General features: G+C 39.6%; 1 non-coding gene across 1 annotated transcript; it reads left to right on the top strand.

The window, feature by feature from the left end:
- The first annotated feature begins 2,970 nt into the window (after positions 1-2,970).
- Positions 2,971-3,076, top strand: LOC118487687. The gene has a single exon (XR_004882630.1). It is a non-coding gene; the product is annotated as a small nucleolar RNA R71 (small nucleolar RNA).
- Positions 3,077-7,896: the final 4,820 nt, after the last annotated feature.

The following is a 7,896-nucleotide window of genomic DNA, read 5'->3' as shown; positions in this document are numbered from 1 at the left end:
ATAAAAACCCACGTGTCCCAAGAATGACCTTACACCCTTAACATTTTTCGGAGGTGGCAAAGATGATATTACCCGTATTTTTGCCTTATCCACCTCCATCCCTCTTTCAGAAATCACATGACCTAACACAATGCCCTCTTGCACCATGAAATGACTTTTCTCCCAACTTAGCACTAGATTTTTCTCAACGCACCTTTTTAAAACCTTTTGTAATTCGTTGAGACAAGCATCAAAAGTAGTGCCAAAAATGGAGAAGTCATCCATAAATACTTCAAGCGACTCTCCAACCATGTCCGAGAAAATACTCATCATACATCGTTGGAAGGTTGCCGGAGCATTGCACAAGCCAAATGGCATTCGCCTAAAGGCAAAGGTGCCATATGGACAAGTGAAGGTGGTCTTGTGTTGGTCATCCGGGTGTATGGCGATTTGGTTGTAACCCGAATACCCGTCTAAAAAACAGTAATATTTTTGACCCGACAATTTTTCAATAATTTGGTTAATGAAAGGTAGCGGGAAATGGTCCTTAGAAGTGGCGGCATTCAATTTTCGGTAGTCAATACACACACGCCACCCGGTAACCGGTCGGGTGGCAATTTGTTCACCACTTTCATCTTTGACTACTTGAATGCCGGCCTTCTTAGGCACAACTTGGGTGGGACTCATCCAAGCACTATCCGAAATTGGATAAATAATTCCCGCATCCAACCATTTAATTACCTCTTTTTTAACTACCTCCCGTAAGTTCGGATTCAATCGCCTTTGAGCCTCTCGTGTCGGCTTCGCATCTTCAGTGGTAATGATTTTATGCATGACAATGGATGGACTAATTCCTTTGAGGTCGACAATCGTCCATCCAATAGCTCCCTTGTTCTCTTTTAAAACCTCCATCAACGCTTGCTCTTGTACCAACTCCAAATTAGAGGCAATAATGACCGGTAAAGTGTCATTATCCCCTAAACACACATACTTCAAGTGGCTAGGCAAGTCTTTGAGCTCCAACTTTGGTGGTTCCTCTAATGATGGTTTCGTACCCGAATCAATCTCCACTGGTAGACCCTTGAACTGGTGGGTCCATGGCGGTCTACCTTCTTTCAACGCCATCGCATCTTGCTTTTCCTCTTCAACCCGGAGTGCATAAGCATGTACCTGTTCAGAAAAATCACACAGGCAAATATCCAAACCATCCTCCTCATACTCATGCGGGTTGCATCCATCAACTATATCTGCCATGAAACACTCATCAACACCGTTAGCATTAGAATTGTTAGTAAAAACATTCAAACGCATTTTTCTATTTCCAAAAGCCATATCAACTGTACCAAATCTACAACAATAATAGCATGTGCGGTGCTTAAAAACGGCCGACCCAAAATTATATTTTGTTGTTGCTTAGGCTCCGCCGATGAGTAATCCAAGACTAAAAAGTCAACCGGGTAATAAAAATCATCAATTTTCACAATTACATTTTGAACCATACCCCGAGGTAACTTATGAGACAAATCGGCTAAAACAACCGTTGTCTCCACCCTTGCTAACGGACCAAAGTCATATTGGTCGTATAAGCCCCCCGGTAAAATACTAACTCCGGCTCCAAGATCTAGCAACGCCTTAGCCATTTGAAAATTTCCAACTTGTATATTAATCAATGGTGTGCCCGGATCTTGGAGCTTAGGAGGAAGCTCCCCATTTAAAACCGCACTCACTTGCCCGGTTAAATCCACCCGCTTAGGCACTTTCTTTTTGTTTTGCCTTTTTTGTGTACATAATTCTTTTAAGAATTTTGCATAAGCGGGGACTTGTTTTATTGCATCGAGAAGTGGGAGATTTATTTTCACTTGTTTAAACATGTCCCACATCTCCTCTTTTTGAGGACCTCTCGACACAATAAAATTTTTCTTTCCCGGGTCAAGTAAGGCCGATGGAAACGGGACTTGACTCGGTTCACCCTCAAATTTTTCATTCTTTTCATTTTCACCCAAACCCGGTTTTTTAACAATTGTTTCTTTTGGTTTAACCGGTGAAACTTCATCATCACTTTCATTACCCGTGACATCCTCAACTACCCCCTCAACCAATTCGGGTGACAAATTGGCTTTGAACTCTTTTCCACTTCTCAAAACACTAACATGATTAATATTAACATTACCTCGTGACGAACCATGTGAAGGGTTTACCTTAGTGTCGCTTGGAAGTTGACCCTTACCCTTCTTCAATTCTGCCACATCGGTTGCTAATTGACCCATTTGGGTTGTTAGTGATTGCATGCTTTTATCACGAACCTCGTCCTTTTGCATTCGAACTTCATCAAGTTGGTTCCGTTTTTGCATCTCCATTTGCATACTCTTTAGCATCTCCATCATCTCGTTTCCACCCGAAGACCCCCCTTGTTCTTGACCCGTTTGGTATTGTTTTTGATAACCTTGGTTATTTCCGCCTCGATATCCACCTTGGTTATTGTAAGATTGGCGTGAACCAAAGTTACCTTGGCTACCTTGAAAATTCGGGTTTGCTTGATTTGAAGGATTCCCGTACCGAAAATTCGGGTGGTTCCTCAACCCGGGGTGGTAGGTATTAGAGTTCATGTTGTTGTAACTCCTACCACCTCCTCCTTGACCTTGACCTTGACCTTGAACCGCATGGACCTCCTCGTATTGCCCTTCCAACATCCCTTGGCAATTTTCAGCCGCATGACCTATTTCATTACACAAAGCACAAACATCATAAATTTGGTTAGTGGTTTGAACATTACCATCATCTATGGCGTGCACTTGAGGTCGGGTAGTGGTCGGTCGGGCTCTTCTTGAAGCTTGAGCTTTCCTCTTTGATGTAGTTGCCATGCTTTCCAAGAACTCCCAATCATCGTTCTCATAATTTGTTCCAAAAGTCCCACCGGTAATAGACATCAAATCACGTGCATCTTCGGCACTCAACCCCTCGTGAAAGGCATTCATCAACTCCCACAATTCAATTCCATGGTGAGGGCAATTTTTAATCATCATATTGAAACGCTCGAATGCCTCATGAAACATCTCACCATGTTGTTGTTGGAAGCTTCTCAACCCCTTTCTTGCATCGTTGGTCTTTTGGGCGGTGTAAAACTCATCCAAGAAAGTTTATTGCATCTCCCCCCACGTATATATGGATGCCGAAGGTAACGTGTAGAACCATTTCTTCGCCTTCTCTTCCAAGGAAAATTGAAACAAAACCAATTTAATATCGTCGGCCGAAAACCCTTGACTCCCAAGAGTGTTGCAGATCGAGTCATAAGCCTCTAAATGAAAGTAAGGCTCCTCCGTTGCCAACCCCTTGTACTTTGGTAAACTTTGCAAAGAGTTGGTCCTTACTTCAAATGTTCGCCCTTGATCATTATGAGGAATGACTGCCGGTGAAGGGTTTTGAGTGATTACCGGCCGAAAATGTACTTCGATGCCCCTCACATTTTCTCTAAGGTGTCTCCTTGGTACACCATACCTACCTCGTGGAATAATAGGACCATTTGGCCTTGGTACTTGCCCTTGTGGTGTGATTGGTTGTTGAAACTGTTGTTGTCGCATCAGTGGGCGTTGAGGTGGCCTTTGGAATTGTTGTTGTACATGTTGTGGCCGAACTTGTTGTAATGGAATAGGTTGTTGCATTGGTGGCCCTTGTGGTCTCGGCCGAATGTGTTGTGGTATAAGTTGTTGTTGTGGCATTCCACCAACACTTGTCATCCCTTGAGATTGACTTTGCACATACCCAAACTCCCCTTGATCACCATAACCTCCATAAGCGTAACCATCATCATCATACCCCTCAAAATCTTCAAACCCCTCATCATAACCATCTCCTTGAATTCCCGAAGTTTGCCCAAATGGGATGGTCGAATACTGAAAACCCGATTGTTGTGGTCTAAAGGATGAAGTAGTATGCACAATAGTTGAATTTGGTGCAATTGTGAAGGTGGATGATGATTGACCCGTAGTTGGGGGAAAGAAGTGGGATAATGGTGGGATTGTGGTGGATGGGTTGTAGGTGATGGCGGGTTCAGCTTGAGTGGTGATTGGTTGGGTGACATTGGATGGTGTGAATTCGGCGGTGGTATTAGGTAATGTGGTGTTTGGTGATGGTTGGGTGGAAGTAGGTATAAAGGATGAGGTCGGTGTGATGGGTGAAGTGGGTGAACCAATGATCTTGTTTTCTCGTACTAAAACTCTATTTTGTCTTAGCGTTCTTTCAATTTCCGGATCAAACGATAGCGGTGATGACCTGTGAGAGCCTCTAGTATGCATACACCTGAAGTACCTGCACACTAAAACACAACCAGCGTAAACCCGAAAATAACAAAACAAAACTAATAAACTGACACACGTTGCGCACTACTCCCCGGCAACAGCGCCAAAATTTGACGTGATGTCGCGGTCACAATCAAATTTAATCCCAAAAACAACTAATAGTTAGCGGTAAGTGGGTATCGAACTCAGGGAGTATGTGGAAAGTATGTCGATTGTATAGCTTTGCACTTAAACTAGAATTAGACTAAAATGCAGAAATTAAAACTCAGTGATTTAGATTGTTGTTTTGGAAAACTAAATTAATAACTAAGAGCAAATTGAAGTTGGTTGTTTAACAGATTAGGAAAACAATGACCATCTTAGGATTCAGTTTCTTTAAACAATTGTGTGTAATTCCAACTAGAAAGAGTTACATAGACATAACTCGTGTATAGATAATTGTTGTGATAAAAGAGAACAAAGTACTCGGATTAGATAACGCGAGGTTGTTTCCCGATGACCAATTAATCAATAACCAACCCTAACCCTTCCTGTGATATCTCGATTGCCAACGGCACCAAGAACGTACGATTGAGACTAGAAATTGCAATATCGATTAACAAATTACAAGCAATTAAACGTACACCATGATATTCAAGCAACGCAAGTTATCATTCTAGAAATTCAGAAATAAACACACAAAAGTTTAATCGAAACATTCACCTAAGATGATCACCGAAGAGTTTAGCCGGACATGGCTTGGTGAATCATCATATTAGCAAATCCAATGTTCATGCGAATCGAAATTACAAACCGGATGATAACAATTGTTCAAAACCAAGCAAGACAGCCAAAATTCGCCCCCAAGATGTTCCAAAACCGTCCAATGATGAGGAATCATGAAAAGACCCCATCAAAACTAATAAAAGTGGCAGTTACACTTTTCCCGTCAGGCTCCACCGTAAATTACGGTATCACCGTAATTTACGGTGAACATAAAAGTTTTACGGTGTTTTGAAACTGATTTACGGTGAGCTCCAGATGAAATCCAGGTCCACCGTAAATTACGGTAGGACCGTAATTTACGGTGGTGAGCTGATATGTCTTCTTTGTTTCGTCTCTTGTTCCACGCTCGACCCGTTCATCTCCAAACTCTCCAAAGCTGCATTTAATCCATCTTTTAACTCCCGAACCGCACCTGAAACATAAGCAACAGTAGTTATCTAATTCAAGATAATTACACGATTAAGTGAAGGATTATTTCGTCCTTTAACATGATTAAGGGTTGTCCAACGGACCACCCGTCAAGCATCCCAAATTGATTTTGAAGTTTTGTCATGTTGTAGCAATACAAAAATGTCTTCTTTAACAGCTTGCTGAAGTAAACTTATCATCATCTTTTCAGCTTTGTATATGTCACGTTCTTTATCATTGAATTCAGAGATTGCTTTTTCAGTTCGTAGTTCAGTACGTGGTAGAACATACTTCTTCAAAATACACTCCCAAGATCTAAGATGATTAGCTTGAACCCAGTTTTCAAACCTATATTTCCATCCGTAATACTCTTCAATGCTCATTAGTTTCGGGGGTTTTTGCATTGTTCCAGTTTCGTTTTCCAAATTCATATTTTGAGCAATGGCAGCCGGAGTAGTCGGAGTAGCAAATGCGTTGTAAAACTCTTCACTCATGATGAAAACAAGTTCAAGCGAAATAAGCCAATTCAAGCGAAATACCCTCTCAAGCGAAATCAAACTTTCAAACACAAACCCTGTTCAAGCGGAATAACCTCTTCAAGCGGAAACACCAACTAACAATTTCAAGCGAAATAACCAGTTTGGAGCGGAATCACTGATTTCGCTTGAAGTTTCAAGTGGAATAGCCCATTTGAAGCGAAATAAGACAATGTCAAGCGGAATCAGTCAACTTTGGAGTGGAATAACAGATTTTGCTTGAAATTTCAAGCGGAATATCAACTTTGAAGCGGAATCAGAATGTGTTCGTTCAAGCGGAATTACCTTTTTAGTCCATTTATACCACTTTTAATCCGAATTTTGCACTGAAACTCTCAAGGTTTTGTTAAAATGCAGTTTTACACAATATTCGAGAAAATGATCTGATTTTAACCGTGAAAAGTTGTTAATTTTGAAAAGAATGTGTAGAAAACAGAAATCTTGAGCTGAATCGGAAAGAACTCCTCCTCCTGAGCTCTGATACCACTTGTAGGATCGTGTTGCGACCCGAACGAGTCGTTCAGAGGAGTTTTAATCTATTTCAAAGGCGGAAACAGAGAAATAGACTTCGAAACAGCTTGCAAATCACTTTAAACTACTTTCTGATTGATATAACAACAAGTACAATCACAGGATAAACCGGCAGCACCTCGGTATCCAAATCATCAACTGTTACATGATTTCGCTTGAAACTACCTATATATAGACTTGAGATTCCGCTTGAAAGTGTCACATGCCATTTCAAGCGGAATTAAACACATATGATTTCGCTTGAAACTACACATGACATATTCAAGCGGAATCAGCTCATTCAAGCGGAATCAGCTCATATTACACCTAAATCTTCTATTTTCTCGAACAACATGCCCTGATCTAATCAATCTAGTACAAGACTCGATACAAGACGAAGTCGACAGATGTATGCACCAACAAATTCCTTTATGTTTTAGGTTTCCATTGTGACCATATAATGTTGTAGTATAACTCTCTGAGGTTACATTACATGGTTATTTAGAAATTCTGAATTATATGTATGTTTCACTTATTATGCTCATTGTTGACTAAAATGCCCTTATGATCTAAAAATGAGATTTTTGAATAAAAGAACATACAAATGGATTAGGTACTGCTTAGTAAACATATTTAAAATGTTTTGACACTTACATTCTGGTCATAAACTGAAATTATGCTAAAGATCGTAAATTAAGCTTTTATAAAGATTAAAATACCCTTTTGTATATAAATCAAGCTTTACACCATAATTTGACTCAAAACACTTTACCTACTGTTGAGATATTATTTTTTAGGAATTTTTGGAATATTGACGATAATGCCCTTTTTGTAAATAAAATGAGTTTTACATACAATTAACATGAAAAACTTTTTGCTACATATCTAATATGAAAAATAATATATTTTGACCATTCAAGGTTGGTCAAAGTCTCAGAATCACATAAACTTTGCAAATATCGTCAATTATCGATTTTTACGCTAAAAAGGTGCATAGTATGGTTTAAAACCATATTTAGCACCCAAGACTTGTGATCTACTGACTTTATAAAAGATTTTAAATGTTTTCACAGTAAGTATAAGTAATGAACTCATAATTCCAATTATGTCCTTAAAAGCATATGTGAAATGACCAAAATGCCCTTTTAAGGCATAGTTTGGCCATAAATGGTAAACTACACATATGTATGATATCTTACTGTTATAACATCATAAAATAAATATTTTTACAGAATTTTTTTTACTAGAACATCCGTTTACCTATAAACCCCTTTTGTAAATCCTAAAATGACCAAAACGCCCTTATGAGGCTTAATTCGGTTTTAAATTCTTTTTGGGCATATATGTTGAAATCCTACTGATTTCTTAACATATTTTAAGCATAATAACATATGGGACTTGTA

This window comes from Helianthus annuus, chromosome 15, assembly GCF_002127325.2.
Source record: "Helianthus annuus cultivar XRQ/B chromosome 15, HanXRQr2.0-SUNRISE, whole genome shotgun sequence".
NCBI lineage: Eukaryota > Viridiplantae > Streptophyta > Magnoliopsida > Asterales > Asteraceae > Helianthus > Helianthus annuus.
The sequence above is the reverse complement of the archived record's forward strand: the minus strand, read 5'-3'. Positions and strand labels throughout refer to the sequence as shown.